Source organism: Peromyscus californicus, unplaced genomic scaffold (assembly GCF_007827085.1).
Source record: "Peromyscus californicus insignis strain IS unplaced genomic scaffold, ASM782708v3 Scaffold_6__1_contigs__length_162567912, whole genome shotgun sequence".
NCBI classification, from domain to species: Eukaryota; Metazoa; Chordata; class Mammalia; order Rodentia; family Cricetidae; genus Peromyscus; species Peromyscus californicus.
In genome coordinates this window covers 4,746,485-4,766,800 of record NW_026294584.1, presented here as the reverse complement: position 1 = coordinate 4,766,800, position 20,316 = coordinate 4,746,485, and the positions used below count along the sequence as shown (strand labels likewise).

General features: G+C 38.7%; 1 protein-coding gene across 10 annotated transcripts in view; it reads left to right on the top strand.

Annotated features, from left to right (window-relative positions):
- Magi2 (membrane associated guanylate kinase, WW and PDZ domain containing 2) overlaps nt 1-20,316 on the top strand; it is a 1,438,220-nt gene that overhangs the window by 459,002 nt on the left and 958,902 nt on the right. The gene's annotated exons all lie outside the window — the stretch shown is intronic.

Sequence of the window (20,316 nt, the reverse complement as noted above, 5' to 3'; positions counted from 1 at the left end):
AGATATACATGTTATAAAATTTTTCAAAAATAAAATTGGTAAGAAACAAAAGTGACTTTTATTATGATATGGTCACTATTTGAATGGGTATTTCAGAAATGTTAAATAAGAATTTAATCAAGTTTTCTATAATAGCAAAACAAAATTTCCTTTAAAGAGGGGCTTTTGGTATTTTGGTTTTTTTTTTGTTTGTTTGTTTGGTTTTTTTTTTTTTTTTTTTTTGGTTTTTCGAGACAGGGTTTCTCTGTGTAGCTTTGTGCCTCTCCTGGAACTCACTTGGTAGCCCAGGCTGGCCTCGAACTCACAGAGATCCGCCTGGCTCTGCCTCCCGAGTGCTGGGATTAAAGGCGTGCGCCACCACCGCCCGGCTTGTTTTTTGTTTTTATTTAAGGAAGTGTATTTTATTTGGTCATGAGAATTTAAGCACTTTTAAAATCACTGATCAGATACGTTTTGTCAAATAAGCCTGATTGCTCCTTTCACATCCCCACTTACAGACAGAGAATTATACACTACCTAGAAGTATAGATTCTGAAATATCAAGTTAATACTAACATATGCAAAAAAATAAAAGCTAACCATTCTTTAGGTTTCATTCTCTGAGATTTTGGGCCCATTCCCTTGCTTCTTTTTAAGAACTGTATTTTAAATATTTGAATATATTTGAAATATTTGAAATACTCAAAAGAGAGACCTTTGATTTATAAGTTCTCAATCTCATTATGAACATATTTCTACTTTATAATGAGTATATATATATATATATATATATATATATATATAAATTGTAAACTATGCTTAAATAATTTTTTTCTATTTATAATTAGAAATTTTAAGAAACCAGAAACTTTCCATGTAATATTTCTGCCTGGGTATTTTTACTCAGAACATACTGGATTTTTTTTTTTTGGTTTTTCGAGACAGGGTTTCTCTGTGTAGCTTTGCGCCTTTCCTGGAACTCACTTGGTAGCCCAGGCTGGCCTCGAACTCACAGAGATCCGCCTGGCTCTGCCTCCCAGTGCTGGGATTAAAGGCGTGCGCCACCACCGCCCGGCTGATACTGGATATTTTAAGGGTTTATTTACTGTATGTTCTCATTTCTTATCATAAAGGACTTCATTTTTCAGCTGAAGAATGGAGACCTCAGAAGATTAAATCATGTACAATAGGAATTTGATCACACATAGTTTGCCTTTAAAATAGGCATTCTAGTCTCCTAATGAACTATATGCAGTATGTAATGCTGTGGGATGTTCTGTATGCTGTGAATATGTGTTGCTCTGATTGGTTGATAAATAAAATGCTGATTGGCCAGTAGCCAGGCAGGAAGTATAGGCGGGATAAGCAGAGAGGAGAATTCTAGAAAAGGAAGGCTGAGTCAGCAGACGCCAGCCCACTGTCCAGGGAGCAGCATGTAATAGCACACAGGTAAAGCCACAGAACATGTAGCAACAGAAATGGGCTAAGTTTAAATGTAAGAGCTAGTCACTAGTAGGCCTGAGCTAATGGCCAAGCAGTTTTAATTAATATAAGCTTCTGGGTGATTATTTTATAAGTGGCTGCGGGGTCCATGGGGCTGGGCAGAACTGGAGAAAACTTCAGCTACAATGTAGGTCAAAGTGGGCTTGACAAATTATCTAAGAAAATGCATAGCTTCCACATAATGTTATCAGAGATAATGCATAATTGTCCTTCAAGTCAGCCTACTAAGGATTAAGTAAATAAGTTTAAAATCAGTTTCTTAGCAAGCATCTGTCCTTAGTAATAATCCATTGATTATGAACCTTTTTTAAAATGGTATAAACAGGTTACATTAAGTAAACATGAACAAGGACTTCTGGTCAACTAACTCAAATGGGACTTGGGTGGAATGAAGGACCACAGAGAGGAATACAGCAAGTCCTGACTCAAGTATCACCAATTTTATTAACTCAAAAATAAACAAATACTATCTTACAAATGAAATCTGAAACTATGGTTAAATACGAAGGGTGGAGCCAGGAGGAGACCACCCTGCTGTTTCTCTTCTCTACACTTACATCTGTGTACCTATTCCATTATGAAATAGTGTATACTTTTGAAAAACCATGAGGGAATAAATAAAACACAGTGTCCATCAAGCCAAGATTTTAAGGGTCATCTTTACATATTTGCCTGAAAACAGCAGAGCGATTTCTGCTGTGGTGTGGAATTTGTTTCAGTGTTGATACTGCGTGAGATAAGTTTCCCCTTTGATCAGTTTGCCTTCAAGCCAGTGTCGCTGCTGACTCTCTGAGTCTGTGTATTTTCAGAGCTTTGAAACTCCTTGTGCTGAATAAGTTTAACTAACTAAAGAAATAACCTGAAAGGAAAAATGGTGTTATTATCAATTTCTTTTAAAACATCATGTTTTATAAAGATACTATTTTGAGGCGATTGCTATAGTCCATTTTAACAAGTTAAATAAAAGACAAAATACTATGCTTTCCAAATTGTAGTGTTGAACATATTATGAATAAAAGGTTTGCCAATAGAAATGTTCTCTGCATGTGAAGTGTTGAAGGGAAAGAGGACTAGAAGTCTGACTCTTTCTTAGACTCTATAGTTACAAACTTCTGAAACTTGTGGGCTCTGTCTCTGGTATAATTATTTTATTCTTTAGTGTAGTGAGAAAGCAACCACAGGCCATGCAATGCATAAGCCTGGCATGTAACCATAAAACTGTACTTGAAAAAAGAGAGATGCCCACTGCTCATTTCCTGAAAGAGGTCATTGAAAAGATATTCCATATAGAAACATATTTGAAACTTATCAAGAAAACACATTGAAAGAATTTCTGTTTTCCAGCAAACTGAAAAAATAGAACATTTCTTTTTCATCCATGTAAACCCATGCAGATACATTGTGTTTTCTCCTTTTAGCTGAGTCCATAAGTGATATTCAAAGAGTGTGACAAGATATTTAACTCACAAGAGAGATTAATTTGATTATGTACTCAAGATTTTTCACTTCATATTTTCTATGCAATGCTACCATTTTTAAGTCATATATCTAAGCCTTTTAACTAAATGTGTTGAATAATGACTACATTCTCTCTGTTTTTATTTTAATAATCAATGGAATTAAATTATCATCCTGAAATTATTTGATAAATTTTTACCTTCAGAGCATTCATTTTTAAAAAGACAATTTTATTGGGCTGGAGAGATGGCTCAGAGGTTAAAAGCACTGGGCTGCTCTTCCAAAGGTCCTGAGTTCAATTCCCAGCAACCACATGGTGGCTCACAACCATCTGTAATGAGATCTGGTGTCCTCTTCTGGCCTGCAGGAATACATGCAAGCAGAATACTGTATACATAATAAATAAATTTTTTAAAATAGACTATTTTAGCTATTTGTTTTTGGTTTGGAACTAAGTTATGAATTTTGGAGTACTGTAATACAGTGTGCACATATCTGTGGCATTTGTGGAGAGTGAGAGAGAGAGAGAGAGAGAGAGAGAGAGAGAGAGAGAGAGAGAGAGAGAGAGAGAAAGAGAGAGAGAGAGAGAGAGAGAGAGAGAGAACTGGCCTTACATTGCTAGCCTACAATACATAATTTCTGAATAGGAGAGCAATGACGGTAAGTTGAAGCTATCTGCTCCTTTTAACTCATCTAAGTAAAAGAAAACAAAAATCATACTAAATAGTTGAAAGAGAAAACTCTGTGATTCCAAGTTTGAACTACAATAACAACATGGCTGGAATCTAGAGCTCTGACAATAATCTTTGCTGCTGGAAGACTAGGCTTTAAATTTTATCATTTCTCAAATAACCCCATTGCTTACTTAAAAAATAATGTTTCAAATAAAGAAACAAGTTTTGAGTACTTCAAAGTTGTTTCCTGATAGGCTATTGAGGGAGAGAGCAATGAGAAAAACTTTTAGTGAAATATTTCAAAAGTAGAATTGTTCCTGCCAACTAGAAAAAAAGCTCAGCTTGAAACACACAAGGAGGAGATATTGTTTACTTCAAAGGGCTCAGGAGTGACTTATTCTATTTGTAAAGTGGAAAGGTTCAGCTGACCGTGGCGTGAGAGTCAGTTTTATGAGTATCAGAATAGCAATCTGTATGTGCAGGATTTTGTCAAACTCTTAGACAGACTAAAATTCTTTGGTGTCACTGTATATACCGGACAACACTAGGTATCTTTCAATGTCTATTTATCACCACTGTTTTATGACACATGTTCCAAAAGGGACCAAAGACCTTAGTTTTTCAAGGTTAGAAAAAAAACCATTTTCTTCTATCAGAAGAGAAGGTTTCCTTCCTAGACGGTTGTGTTGAGCATGTGAGGCTGGCTCTAGTAAGAATAACCCACAGGGACTGTGTGTAGGTAGCAGTGACTGGGAAGTCACCACTGTGACCCTGAGAATGCCCTTCATACCATGTCATAGAAGAAATGAGTGAATCTAGCATGGTTAAATGATGTTCTTCAAGAATACCATCATGTTTGCCTGAAGCTAAGTCCTTCCTTTCCTTTGCAGTAAGAAGCCCTGAGTATATTAGAGTGAGTGCAGGACAATGCTTTGTTGTTAGAATCAAATTAATTAATTCCTAAGAGATAAGGTCTGAAATAAACACAGAATCCCTCCGGTAGGCTGGCCCACTTGGAGAAGCAGGAAGGGTTTGTTCCTGAAATGCCCTGCCTTGAGCTCCTAGTGCTTAGGGGAGGAATTTGGAAAAGGAGTGTGTCTCCTTGCATCATTCTAAGTCTTAGCTCTTAGCCAGAATCCACATTCCATTTCAAATAAAGGTGGTGATTTTCTTCCCAAATATTTAGCTTCTTTATCCAGTCAGAGAAAGGTACAAAGATTACAAGCTTTGAAATTGGGAAGAGCTATGTCCAAATTCTCACTCCAGCACATTTACCCATGCAAGTTACTTTACCTCTCACAGCTCACCTCCCCCTGTGAGCGGGTCCTTGCTGGGGGAATGTCTTTCTATAAGCCGTGACTATATGTTGCTCTCATTGGTTGATAAATAAAGCTGTTTGGTGAGGCAGAATAAGGTAGGTGATACTATCAAACTGAAGACAGAGATGAAGAAGGGTGGAGTCAGGCAGGCGCTGGGAGCCTCCCAAGAAGCAAGATGTGAAAGAACCAGTAAGCCATGGACCACATGGTGATATTCAGATTAATAGAAATGGGTTAATTTAAATATAAGAGCTAGCAAGCAATAAGCCTGAGTCATCAGCCCAACATTTATAATTAATATAAGCCTCTGAGTGATTACTTAGAAACGGCTGCAGGACGGGGCAGGACAGAGAAAAGCCTCCATGTACAGGTCATAGTACTTACACTACTGGTATGTTCATGTGGCTAAAGGATGGCAAGTTTAAGTACTTGATACAGTGTTTAGCCCATAAGTCTCAAATGTAGGCTCTGTTACCGATATCAGCATGGTTAAATGCAAGCTTTACCACTGATATTAGCATGGTTTTGTTTCTGTTTTGTATTTTCTGGATAAGATCCCCATAAATTTTAAATTACAATGCCATTGGGGATGGAATCTCATTACATTTATTTTTTACAGAGTAGGAAATATTCATTATCATTCTATTCTAGGAATAGTTTAGGGAATAGTCAAATATAACCCCTGCTGACTCCCTTTAACTGCCATCCTGAGCCTTCACTGATAAAAGTTCCTAGTGTGATAGTAACTATTTTACCAGTGTATTTCCAGTATAACTGTGTTAAACATTGTGCATGGCCATTGTCCCTGTGCTTACCCTTTCGACAACTGTGTCAAGCATCCATAGCCCTCTGCTTCTCTGCCCACTTTTGAGTCTGTGCCTTGTTTTAAATTACACCCCAGTGTTTCCAGACCTGGCACACTGGGTCACAACCACTAGCAGTGTTATTTTCACAGAAGCATAGAATCAGCTGCTGCTGATGGTGTAAATATACACTGGATTCCCTAAGTAAACATTTATACACCAGACAGATGCCATCACAAAAGGAATGTTAGGATATATTGCTTCAATGACATAAGACTTGTATTAACTAATCCCTGAGCCCTCATTGGCAGGTAGTGTCTCACTTGATTCACCTTGGATGATCATGGCCCATTAAAGCCATTATCATTTCAGAGGGAGAAAAATTGCAATGATGCATTTTAGATTTCTGTGGAGATTTTCTGAATTTATTATCATATTTTTTATCTTTCCTTTGTCTTACAGAAGAGAATAATGGTACAGGTTAAGCTGCATACTGCAACCATTAACTCCTAATGGTACTGATAGTGATACAAAAGCCACATTCTATAACCACATGGATTCAGCATTTGGAATTGACTCATCTGCCTGGTCGAAAAGGTGGAATCACTTAGGGAGATTCTTTTATTTTCAGTATTTTTTGCAGCAACTATAATTATGCATGAATAAATGTTATGAGGGTGATTCTGTTGATTTAAACCATTACTCTGAGCTTCAAAGAAAGCCTACACAAATGTGCATAGATGCATTGACAAGGTTTTAATCAACCACTTTGATCTGAGTTGCAGAGCGGAGTGGGCATCATATAATGCATTACAAACATTCAACATTCAATAGATGTAAAATAGAAGAGTCATCACTAACCGCAGGAAAGATCCACCATCAGAGTTTTTATATTTTTAGTTTATGATAATCACGGATGACATCATTCATAGATTTAGACAAGAGAGATCACATCATATGTTTTAGGCAGAGCCCTTAAGTCATCCAATTACTGGGTGACTCGTTCTGCTATATAATACCAATAGGATTTGGCTTCACTACATTCATTGACCAAAATATGGAGCAGCATTTCTCTTCTTTCTGTTCATGCTGACACTCCTGAACAACATGTAGCAGGTGCAAAGTGAAGCATAATCCCTGGTAAGCACCAATAACTACAACTAAAGAAAATTATTACAGTGTAAATAATATTTGGTATAATATCTAGAAGAAAATTAATCACAATTCTCATAGCCTTTTGGTTTGCAAAAGAAGTACTCCACCAATTTTATAAAGTAGACACTAAGATGTCATGGCTTCCTGGGCTTTGAGAAGCCTACACACTGACATACACATCTGGGACCCAAAGTTGCCTAGCCCAGTAGTGCATGCCTATAGTCCTAACGACTTTGGAGACTAAAACAGTGAGATCTTTGACCTAGTGAATTTGACACTAGCTTGAAAAATGTAGGAAGATCCCATATCAGATTAAAAGAAAGAAAAACTTTCCTGCCAGATTAAGACTTGATTCAATATTTAAACCCTGTAATCATTATTCAAGGGCTCCGACATGACTGAGGCCCAGCTGTCTGCTGCTACTCCTTGTTCTCACTGACAAAGACAGAAGAGAAAAGAGGATAACAGCAAAATGCTCAAATAGCTACTGAAGGAGAGACTTGGGGAAGGGAAGGTAAAGGAATGGACAGGAAAGCAGAGTGTCAATGATCAGAACATCACCACATAAGTGAGGACAGCAGAGACTCACATTCCTCTGCCAGGTGAGCATAGCAGAGGGTTTAATTGGGTGTCTTAGCTGAAGAGCAGGTACCAGGGAGCAGGGGTCTTAGATGTATGACCCCACTCAGATACACAGAATTAAAGTGACAGCCAAACACTCATTATCACATGTAGTATGGATAAAGCTTGGTAGACACAGTGAAACTTCAGAGTCACACATGGAGAAAAAGAGGGAACACCAACAAAACATGTACATGTTGAAAAGACAGATAACATCATTAGATGAACTAGCTATGAAGCCAGGCTGAATGTTTGAAGACTGATTTTGCCATGTGATCCTGTCTATGTCAGAAACCCACTGTATTCCTTAGTTTGCTCCTCTGCAGAAAGGAAATAATACCTAAATTTACTTTGTAATTTTCTTTAAGGGTTTGTGGGAGACATTGTAGGGTGAAGGTGCTGAAATCACCCAAACCCAGGGCCTTGCACATGAGAGGCAAATGTCTCTGCTTCGGAGCCTATTGTCATTTCAGAAGACTGAGATCTTGTCTTAAAGAGTTACCATGACTATAACTCTCATTTTATGTGTGTATTTCAATAAAGGCAATGTGTGAATTTGTATTCTTATGTAGGAATTGAGGACAATTTGTATAGCTTCGATTAATAAACTCAATTTGGAATCTGGGGTGTAGCATTGACCTCCTGACCTCCAGTCCTTCAAGAACCCCTAGCATAGCCTTCCTTCCACAGACTTCATTTCTGCAACTGCTGATCTCAGCATCAGTACTACAGTTCCCTCACTATATCTCTTTCTTTAACATATGGAATTTACCAGAATGTACTACATAGACTACACAGACAAGAAATTTGAAAGGGAAAAAATGTAGAATAATTGAGTGACAGACAAAAGAAGTTTGGAAGAAAAAAAATAGTATCATTGAGTGACAGAAAATTAATTTGTAAATATTCTAAATTAAAATCACATTACTCAATAGTTTAAAATAATTAAGTAAATGCAATTTGCAAAAGAATCATTTTGAAGTGCAAGGCGTCAAAGAGTAATTACTGAGGAGAAGGAGGGAGGTGGCTCAGCTATTGAGAAAGCAGATTCAGTACCCACATAACAAGCTGGGTGCTCCATGTATTATTGTAACACCAGCTCCAAGCAGGAGGAGGAGGGAAAGAAGAGGAACACTGGGGCTCTTGGTTGGCTTCCAGCCTAGCTGAGAAAACTGGAGTCCCAGGTTCAGGGAGACCCTGCCTCCAATAAATAGGTAGACAGTAATAGAGTAGGATCCTTGACACACTAATGGCCTACACTCATGCACACATAGGTGCTCATGCCTGCATGCATGCATGCACATACACATACATATTGATAAATAAATTTTAAAGCAATTATTGGTAAAAGAAAGAGGAATGAAGAAAGGAATAGAAACAGTAATTTTCATTGAGATCTGGGGTATTTAACTCCCACTTAGGACATCTTGAGCAAAAAAAATTAGAAACATTCAAAGTGAAAAGAAATCTTACTTTAATCCTAATAATTTAACAAGCATCCATTAACTTCTCTTTGTTGTACTTAGAAACTTGATTTCTTTCTTTGCTAATTTCAACAAGTATTTGTTTATTATAAATATGTTCAGTGCCAAGGATTGTGGGAGTATACAACAATTAACAACTAGCATTTAACAGGTTGACCCACCATACAAATAACTCTCTGATGGGGAGCCCCACTAGACAAAGTCCATGGGGTCATTGGCCAGTCTGTGGAAACTGGTTGTTTTCTGTCTGTAATTTTCTCATGTGCCACCACTTACCTTCCTAAAAAAAACAGTTGTGGCTTTCTTTCCACAGCCCATTGGTAGTATGTTTTACATCTTTGGGCACACATATAGCTGTGGATGGCCAGGAAGATGATTTCTGTTTATGCTGTATAATTCTGATTATTAGAAATAATACTAGAATGTTTTTCATAACTGACAGAGGAAAATAACAGTATTCTCAGTCACAAAGACAGCTCATTCTAGACTTCAGAACAAATTAAAAACAGACTAGCTGTCCATGCAGAGAATACACATAAGTTCCAGGTGTTTTTTACTGAATCAAGGTCAGAATTGAAACAACTTTGGTAGATATAACCCTCTGCAGTAATTCTCTTTCTGCACATACCCCAACCACTTAAGATTCAGTCAACTAATTGTTATTAAGCCCTGAATGTCAATGTCATTCTCTGTCTGGGAACGCTAACCACTCAGGCTACATGCTGGCCAGTCAATGTGACATTGCTAGCCTGAGAAAAACTGTGTGACTTATCATGTGTTAAGAGACTAGATCAGACACTGAAAATGTAACATATATTTGTCCAGAGTTTGTCTGTGAGAGGAGGAGTGAGAAAGTGTGTGATTGTGTGTGTGGGTGTGCAGAGGGAGCTGAGGAGAAAACATGAGTAGCTAGATAGGAGAGAGAGCAAGAGAGATTATCAGAGAGAATTTTTTTAAGAGAAAATGAGGTATGTGAAGAGCTAGTTGTGAGTGTGTATGGGGGGGGTGTGCTGAGAGAGATGTAGCTGAGTGTTTATATAGAGAAATGTATGTGAGAGTTAGAGGAAAGTGTGTGAGGAGAATTTCATATATAAAATAGAGATATATGTATGTAGGGAGAAATATGGATAAAGAGAAATGTGTGGAGAGAAGAGGTATGGCTGTTATAGGAGGTATGTGTAAAAGAGCTATAAAGAGTGTAGAGCAGTGAGTGTATTAGAATGTGTGTGTGTGTGTGTGTGTGTGTGTGTGTGTGTGAGTGTGTGTGTGTGTGTGAGTGTGTGTGTGTACTGAGTGAGGGATCAAGCTTAAGTTATGAAGAAAAATAAAAGATAATGATCCCCAGATCATGTGTGAATTACTATAGATAAGAAATCCTTCTATCCTGCTCTTGAGGAGTCTTTCTCTGAGTAACCAAGGTTAGCAGTCCTGGGAGCTGAACTCCCAGGCCACTAAAGTTCAGGGTGTCTTTCATTTAGTTTGAGCAATGGTTTCATTATGTACATGTATATAATATACACAAACTGTATACATGAACAAACATGTAAACTCATTATAATTTTACTGCAAAAATATGAAGAGAAATAGGAATTACCTTTGTGCAGGCAAGTTTTTAATGTCAACTTGAAACACTCTAGAGTAATTTTGGAAGAGGGAACCCAAATTCAGAAATGTCCCACCAGATTGGTCTGTGGGCAAGCCTATGGTGTATCTTCTTGATTGGTGATTGATGTGAGAAAGCTCAGCCCAGTGTGGGTGGTGTCACTCCTAGGCTGGTGGTCCTGAGTGCTCTGAGAAAGCAGGCTGAGCAAGCTCCAGGGCGCAAGTGAGTGAGCCATGCTTCCTCCACGGCATGTTTTGTTCCTGCCTCCAGGTTCCTTCTGGAGTTTCTACCCTGACTTCTGGACAATGGATTACAACTGTAGGATGAAGTAAATCCTTTCCTCCCAGGTTGCCTTTGGTCAAAGTGTTTCCCTCCCACCCCACCTCATACACAGGAATTGAAACCCTAACTAAAATAACCACAGACTAAAACTAATTTATTGAAATACTACCATTACGAAATATTCTGTTATTATGTAGCCAAAACTGAGAAGTTTCATGATAGAAAGATACCCCAAAAGAAAAAAAAATTCAATACGTGTATTTTCTTGGAACACAGACTGTTCGACATTTGTGAAAAGGGGAGTATTTCTACCTGGTAAGTCATTTTTCAATTTTAATTCTCTTTTTATTATCAAAGTATGTCTTCATATCCTGCCATTGTCTGGTCCTAATATAGCAGGCAATTCTAAAATAACCAGGTCTCTTTTTATACCAACTCCAATTATACCCACTGTTGAATTATAAGAAGAATCTATGAAAATAAAATCATTTTATATTTTTAAAGTTACTTATTTCTTTTAAAATCACTTCACCTACCATTGTTAACATGTTAGTACAGAGTGAAACATCTCACTTGCTTTTTTCAGAGTATTGCATTTTGTGAATGCTACACAGCACTCAGGGTAAAGTTATTGTATAGGCCTTTTTGCCAGAACTTTCAAAATGAGTGTTGGGTGCAGTACCATGCTAAAATGAAAGGAGAGGACATTATGAAGCCATCACAGGGCATATTGCAGATCCACACTGTTGTCAAACCAGGAACAACATCTGGCCAAACATAAGGACTCATAAAGCTAATGTGTTTTCTGTGGTATACACAATTAGTGTCAATTAGCATCTGACTTAACATTTTATTTCATTGTGCCCCCCCCCCCCCCCCTACACACACACCGTAACCATTTCTCCAGTGACTCTGGAGTTCTCCATAGTTTCACAGGCAGGAATATTATCTGGTATTCTTATCTCAAATTTAGATGAGAGAGAGAGAGAGAGAGAGAGAGAGAGAGAGAGAGAGGTGTCAGATTACAGATGGATACCTAATGGTGAGCACCTGTGTTGCAAGTGGGCTCTAGATCCCTCTCAGAGGAAAGCAGGAGTGCAGGAAGATTGGGCTGGCAGTGTCTGTGCACCTGAGCAAAGGATGGATGTTAAATGAGAAGGCAGCTTATCCCAGGTCCCTTCTCTATAATACAATACATTTTAAGATGACCGAGAGAACCTTGAAGAGAAGTGTAAATTCATTGTAAACCTCTTAAGTCTAGTGCATTTGATGATTTGTAGACTACAGAAAGGGATTATCTACCAGCCATCTCAAATGACACTTTAGGTATAGCATAAACCCTCCTAATCTCCAGGACTAGGTCAGATGTTTAAGTCACTATTTCTCTTTTCCACTTAAAATGTCTCATGATTGTGTTTAAGGTATAGGATGACAAAGAACACTTTAGCAATAGCCAGTTCCATTTGGTTCTTGGAACATCATCTTTGTATAGTGAACATTGATTGCAAAATCAGCTTTAAAGAAAATTAAAATGATCAGTTATCTTAACTCTAGGAAACTGTCTGCAGAACTGTTATTTTTAAAGCAGAGTCGATATCTTACACCATTAATGCTACTAATCAAAGACAGAGGCGAAAATCGGTGTTGTTGCAAAGATTGATTTTGTTTTCTCTTTATGTACTTTCATATTGATCAGGGAATTCACAGCTGAAACTGCCAGGCTTATTTAAATTTTCCTAATTAAAGAATTGAGAAGGGAAATTTGAAGGGAAATTTCATATATTTCCCAATTTTTGTTTTATTTTTACACACTCCAAGACATTCTGTTCTCTCTCTCTCTCTCTCTCTCTCTCTCTCTCTCTCTCTCTCTCTCTCTCTCTCTCTCTCTCTCTCTCTCACACACACACACACACACACACCCACACACCTACACACTGCTACAGTGTTTCTGTCATCATTACTGCAGTATAGAATGACTTTATACCTTGAACAAGGAGGAAGTCAAACACGGATGTCATCTATGTGGCGAAGTTCTGCTACTGTTCTGGGCCTTTGATCAATGTTAGCCACGTGTGCATTCAGGTAAGCCTCAGACGTCAACTTTGGAAATCAGGAGGACAATTGGTTCTCTCACTATCTCATGTTTGGGGCGGGTGAGAACATCTGAAGTTCAGGAGTTTGGGGAATCAGTTGGAGATTGTTATTAGAGGAGAACGTCTCAGATAACCGTCAGCCAACTCCAGATGTTCTTCCAACTGGAGAGCTTGCAAAGGCAGAAGTGAGCATTTAGACTCACAGATGGCTTCTGCTCACAGCACTTGCCGATTAGCCGTTTGAAACAAATATTTTACTGTAGTAAGTCCAATCAATAAGCAATCAGTAACCACTGTGCCAAGGATTTTATTGGAATATCTAGAATGCTATTCCATGGCCTTGCTACTCATCCCTGTGTAGAATGCTCACTTTCTTAGATGACCTTTTAGGATTCATATTTGACTACAGATTAGCTTGTTAAAATATGTTATAAACTTTGCATTTAAGTAGTATTATCTTCCAGACCCAACTAAATGCCTGCATATGGGAGCCAGATGAATTTTCTAGATAGCTGTAGGAATTGCCAAGGGCAATTTCTTGAGTCTTTTGTTCAGGGTTACAGGCAAACCAAAGCCAAATAATAACAGCTAAATTCCATCTAGTGGCACATATTTGCTTCATGCTTCTTTTATAAAAATAAAAATGAGGAGGTGTCGAGAACTGGCTCAGCAGGTGGCTTACCTCACAAGTCTGATGGTCTGAGTTCTTGCCCCAGAACCCACATAAAAAGCTAGTGCATGATAGTATACATCTGGAATCTCAGCCCTGCCACAGCAAGGAGAGAGGCAGAGACAGCAGAATTGTCTCAAAGCTAGCCTGTCATACCCAGTATGGCAGAAGCAGTGAGAGACCCTGCCTCAAAAACTAAATAAGTAAACAAATAAATAAGTAAATGTGGCTGGAGAGAACTGACTCCAAAAATTTGACCTCTGAACTCCACATAAATGCTACATTGTAGTGGTATTGCATTCCCCATAATATTGTGCACCCTAATAAACGTATCTTGGGTCAGAGACAGAACAGCCACAATATTAAACAGAGGTTAGGCAGTGGTAGCACATGCCTTTAATCCTAGCATTCCAGAGGCAGAAATCCATCTGGATTCTGTGTGTTCAAGGATACAGTCAAGCATGGTGACTCACACCTTTAATCCCAGGAAGTGATGTCAGAAAGCAGAAAGGTATATAAGGTGTGAAAACAAGGAACTAGAAGCTTTTTGGGCCTGGTTAAGCTTTTCGGGTTTTGAGCAGCAGTTCAGCTGAGACCCATTCAGATGAGGACACAGAAGTTTCCAGTCTGAGGAAACAGGATCAGCTGAGGAACTGGCGAGGTGAGGTAGCTGTGGCTTGTTCTGTTTCTCTGATCCTCCAGCTTCACCCCAATTACTGGCCTCAGGTTTGATTTTATTAATAAGATCATTTAAGATTAGTGCTACACTACATAATGCACATATCCATACTCTCATATATACATCATACATGTATGCCATTATAATAAATATTAAAAATATATTTGTTTTATACAAAGGTGAACAAGCAGTCACATGGTACAAAATCAAGACTATGAACTTATGGAAGCCAAAAAAATTTGAAAGGAATTTGTTATTCTTGGTCTGAAGACAACACAGACAAAACCAATGAGAAATCAAAGAAAACCATGCTTACCAAGGAAAATTACTCAGTTTTAGGAAATCCAAGGGCAATTTCCATGGTTTGAGGAATGCTGACATCTGACATTTGGAAAATGTGCACAAAATAGAGTCAATGATTCCACTTAGAAGTCTGTTTCTGAATCTCTGGGGAAGGAAGGCCAGAAACCTAAGCTTTTATACAGCTTCCCAGGTCTTTCCTATACTTCTAAGGTTTATAGCACCAAAGAGACTACAATACATTCAAAAGGAAGGTAACTTCGGTTGAGAAGCATCTTTTTAAGGGACAGTTTGAAGTCAGAAATTGAAGAATGTGAATACCAGGCTAAGCTATTTATATTGTATTCAGCAAGGAATGGAAAACTATTAATTAATTACAGCAAGAGAAGCGTGTAATTAATGCATACTTGGGGAAATTTAGCATTGCTTGAATGTATAGGCCTGGGGAGATGGACAGAAATGGATTGGCAGAATATAAGGCTGTTAGGTCCCAAGTTAATAAAGAACCATGGAGACTAGCAAAGAGTGCTAATATATCAATATGTTTCAAAAGAATTCACAGGTAAAAAGAGCCAAGCCTGCCTTAATGCACCAAGATGCTGAGCCATTTGCTGAGAGAAGCCCATGGTTAGCATGACCAAAGCAGAAATGTTACCATGATTTCAGAGAACAGTGATGAGGTATTTATTCATTTATACCCACTGTAGTCCTAAGAGGAATATTTTCATGGACGCCTCTACACAGGAAATTAATATTTATGGACAGTTATAGTTTGAATAATCTCTTCAGCAATCAAATGACTAAAAACAATACTACTTATTGCAATAACTTTTTGTAACAGTTTGGATGTGGGGCTGTCTGGAAGAAGAAAGAAAGAAACAAACAAAGAAACCAAAAACCTCAACCAATAGACCTTTTCCTACGAGAAATTTGGCTATCATGTGTTAATTGCATTGGCATTGATACTAAAGGGTTTATAAATTTAAATACAAAAGGAAACAAGAATATTCAGCATAATAACACTCTAATCTGTAATCCTTATCATCAACCTCACTGGATTTTGAGTCACCTGAAAGGTAAAACTCCAGGTGAGTCCTGAAGTTGGTTCCACAGGCGTTTAGCTAGAGAGGGAAGACCCATGGCAATATCCCACAGGCTGGGATCCCCAACCAAACAGTAAGCGGAAAGGAAGAGAGAAGGCTGAGTGAGCACCAGCATTTATTCCTGTTTCCTGACTGAAGATGGGATGTGGTCAGCTGTTTCATACCCGTGCCACCATGATTTCTCTGTCATGGTAGACTTAATCTTTCAACCCATGAGCCAAAGAAATTCTTCCTGAAGATCCTTGTGTCAAGTATTTTGCCAGCAATGTGAGCAATTAATAGTCACCATACAATTATTTTCAAAGTAGTTACAAACCAATCAACTTAAACCAAAATATGTTTATTATAGGCTTACATTGGCATAAAAACAGACAGGTGGATCAATGAAATCGAGTTGAAGACCCTGACATGAATCCACATACCTGCAAACAACTGCTTTTTGACAAAGAAGGCAAAATTATACAATGGAAAAAAAAAGAAAGCATCTTCAACAAATGGTGCTGGCATAACTGGATGTCAGCATGCAGAAGAATGCAAATGGATCCATGTCTATCACCCGGCACAAAACCATAGTCCAAGTGGATCAAAGACCTCAACATGAATCCAGTTACACTGAGCCTGATAGAAGAGAAAGTGAAGTAGCCTTGAACTCATTGGCACAGGAGACAACTTCCTGAAGACAGCCCCAGTACCACAGATGCTGAGATTGACAATTAATAAATGGGACCTCCTGAAACTGAAAAGCTTCTGTAAGACAATGGACACTGTCAATTGTTGGAAACCTTGCTTCAGACAGGTTTGATGACCTACGATGGATTGTGAAGAGACTGTGACCACCTATCATTGTTCCAACAAGTGGCTCCAGATAGCCTGGGGGTGTTATTTATACAGTTTCAATGATTTGCATGAACAGTTTTATAATCAGTTTTGCTTCCTAAGTTTCTAAAAAATGGTTACAATGAATACAGTCTTGTTCCTTGTCTCTTTCCCTTTCCATCCCCCAATTCTCCCACCATTAACTTTTTGATCTGTATCTCTACTGTTAGAAGCGTAAGCGGTCTTGCAAGCTACAAAGGAACTTTTCTAATTAGGCACAGCTACAGGTAGAACAGTGTATCCCACTGGTGCTATATGTGATTACAGCATCATGCAATGTGAGAGACAGTTTTGTCTCTTGTGGTTAATAGTTACATCTGGTAATGTCTGTGTTCTCATAAGCAACTCGTCAGCCAAAGCTGCATCAATCCATTCTGCATTCTGTACTACTCTATTTTCTCTGGGGATATACCAGTTTTTCCATTTATCCTACAGGCAACATAACTTGGAAACTTACTCGGAGTAATTGGCACTGTTTATTCCTTGTTCTTATGTCCTTCTTTAACTTCTTGGGTTATTGGCACAGTTATTAGAAACTAGGGAAGTGTGGATTCTATGATTCTACTTCATTCCCTGTTCCTAGACTGTTCCCATTAATTCCTGATATTGTCTATTTAATAACATTTCTCAAAGACTCTAGTGGTTAAAATCATTCTCTCCAGAACAATATGCGGATATGTAATACTAAACTTCATGACCTAGCATGACTCATCCAAACCAGGAGTATGACTAGCATAGGGAAAGCAAAGGGAGCACATAGCACACACACTCCCAGGTCATGCCAAGAATCCTGCAGGGAACTGTCAACAGGGTCTTGCTACAAGGGGAGCCTTTTATGTTATCCTCGGGCCTTCCTGCCCAAAGAAGTCACATGGCTCCTGCCAGTCAATAGGACAAAAGGTCAGCCTACAGAATGGGAAAAGATATTCACCAACCCCACATTTGACAGAGGTCTGATCTCTAAAATATGTATAGAACTCAAGAAAATAGACATCAAAAAACCAAATAATACAATTTAAAAATAGGATATACAGTTCTAAACAGAAATATCTCAACAGAAGAATCTGAAATGGCTGAGATACACTTAAAGAATTGTTCATCATTCTTAGCCATCAGGGAAATACAAATCAAAATGGTTCTGAGATTCCATCTTACAACTGTCAGAATGGCTGAGATCAAAAACACAAGTGGCAGGTCATCCTGGCAAGGATGGGGAGCAAGGAGAGCACTCCTCCATTGCTGGTGGGAGTGTAAACTTGTACAGCTACTTTGGAAATCAATATGGCAGTTTCTCAGAAAACTGGGTATCAATCTACCTCAAGACCCAGGTATACCAGTCTTGAGCATATACCCAAAGGATACTCAATCATACCACAGGGACACTTGCTCAACTGTGTTCATGGCAGCATTGTTCACAATAGCCACAATCTAGAAACTGCCTAGATGTCCCTCAACTGAAGAATGGATAAAGATAATAAGATACTTACACAATAGAATACTACTTAGCTGTTTAAAAAATGACATTACAAAACTTTCAGGCAAATGGATGGAACTAGAAAAAAATCATCCTAAGTGAGGTAACCCAGATGCAGAAAGATAAATACGGTATGTATTCACTTAAAGGTGGATATTAGCTGTAAATTGTGATAATCATGCTGCAATCCACAGCCATAGAGAAGCTAGGTGACAAGAAGGCCCCAAAGAGGGATGCATGGATTTACCTGGGAAGGGGAAATAGAAGAGATCTCCTGGGTAAACTGGGGGAAGGTGGGGATGGGAACAGGAGGGATCAGGTTGGAGGTGGGATAGAGGTGGAGAAGTAACAAAGATATCTTAAAGAGAAGGCATTTCCAGGTCAAGTAGAAACCGGGTAAAAGGGACACTCCCACAAATCTACAAGGATGAGCCCAGCTAAGACTCCTAGCAATAGTGGATAGGTAGCCTGAACCAACCATCTCCTGTAATCATATTGGTAACTACCCTAATTGTTGCCAGAGAGCCTTTATCCAGTAACTGATGGAAGCAGAGATCCATAGCCAAGCACAGGGCAGAGCTCCAGGAATCCCATTGAAGAGAGGGAGGAGTGATTATACGAGCCAGTGGGGTCAAGGTCATCACAAGGGGACCCACAGAAACAACTAACTTGAGCTCATAGGGGCTTGGAGACACTGGACTGACAGCTAAGGAGCCCACATGGAACCAACCTAGGCCCTCTGCATGTGTGTGACAGTTGTGTAGCTTAGTCTACTTGTGGGACTCCTTGTAGTGGGAGCAGGGCCTGTCCCTGATGCTTTGGCTGGCTTGTAGGAACATATTCCTCATAGTGGGTTGCCTTGCTCAGCCTTAATATAAGAGGAGGTGCTTAGTCCTACCTCAACTTGATATGACATGATTTGTTGACACCCATGAGAGGCCTGACCCTTTCTGAACAGAAACAAAGGAGGAGTGGATTGGGGGAGTGAAGAGGGGGCATGGGGGACGGAATGGGAGGAAAGAAGAAAGGAGAAACTGTAGTCGGGATGTCAAATAAATGAATAAATCTAATTAATAAAAATTACATGATTGAATGTGTACAGGAGATTGCTTTCTGAAAATAACTTAAATTTTAGTTATCTGCTTTCAGAATATTCTATCACTAATCCTAGAACCAACATGGAATTATTGGAGGTTTTTTCCTATAAATGTCTTACTGGTTGTTATGATCAAAATGTTTAACTAATATTTTTGATTCTGAGTATAATTTAGAAGTATGTGTCTGTTTTTGCATTCACATTGTTCATTAGATTAAAATGGTATCCTGAGGTACTTAAAGAAATCACATTTTTACACACACACATATATATATAAAATGGGGCTGGAAGAACAAGTGTTCAGTGGTTTAAAGTGCTTGTTGTTCCTCCAGAGGACACCGGTTTGGCGCACAACACTCATGTCAGGTGTTTCACAACAACCTATAACTTATCTATAGGAACTCCCACACATGTGATACACACTCAGATATACTAACCTTCAAACAAAAAATAAATCTTTAAAAATAAATAAAAATGTAGGGAGGAACAATAAAATTTTAAAGAAAAAAACCATATAATAAATTATCTAAATGGCATCTATTGATTGAGCCAATTAATATCTAAAAAATTAAAACTGCTTTTATTGTATCATTCTTGTACCTTATGTAAGAAAAGAGAGTAATTATACAGCAAGGATCAAGGACACCAGGAGGACACGGCCCACAGAATCAACTAAGCCGGGCTCATAGGGGCTCACAGAGACCGAAGCAGCGACCATGGAGCCTGCAAGGGTCTGTGCTAGGTCCTCTGCGTACATGCTGTGACTGCTTAGCTTGGGGATTTTGTGCAGCTCCTAACAATGGGAGTGGGGGTGTTTCGGACTCTTTTGCCTGCTCTTGGGATTTTTTCCCTCCTACTATGCTGCCTCATCCAGCCTTGATATGAGGTTTTATGTCTAGTCTTATTGTAAGTATCTTGTTATGCTCTGTTCAGTTGATATCCCTGGGAGGCCTGCTCTTTTCTGAAGGGAAATGAAGGAGCAGGAGATCTAGGGTGGAGGGCAGTGGAGGAGGGAATGGAGAGGAAAGAAGGAAGGGGAGGCTGTGTTCAGGATGTTATGTATGAAAGAGTAAAAATCATACACACATAGAAGAAAATTCTTTTGAGTTCCAGATTTATTAGCAGCTATTGATAGTTTAGCAAG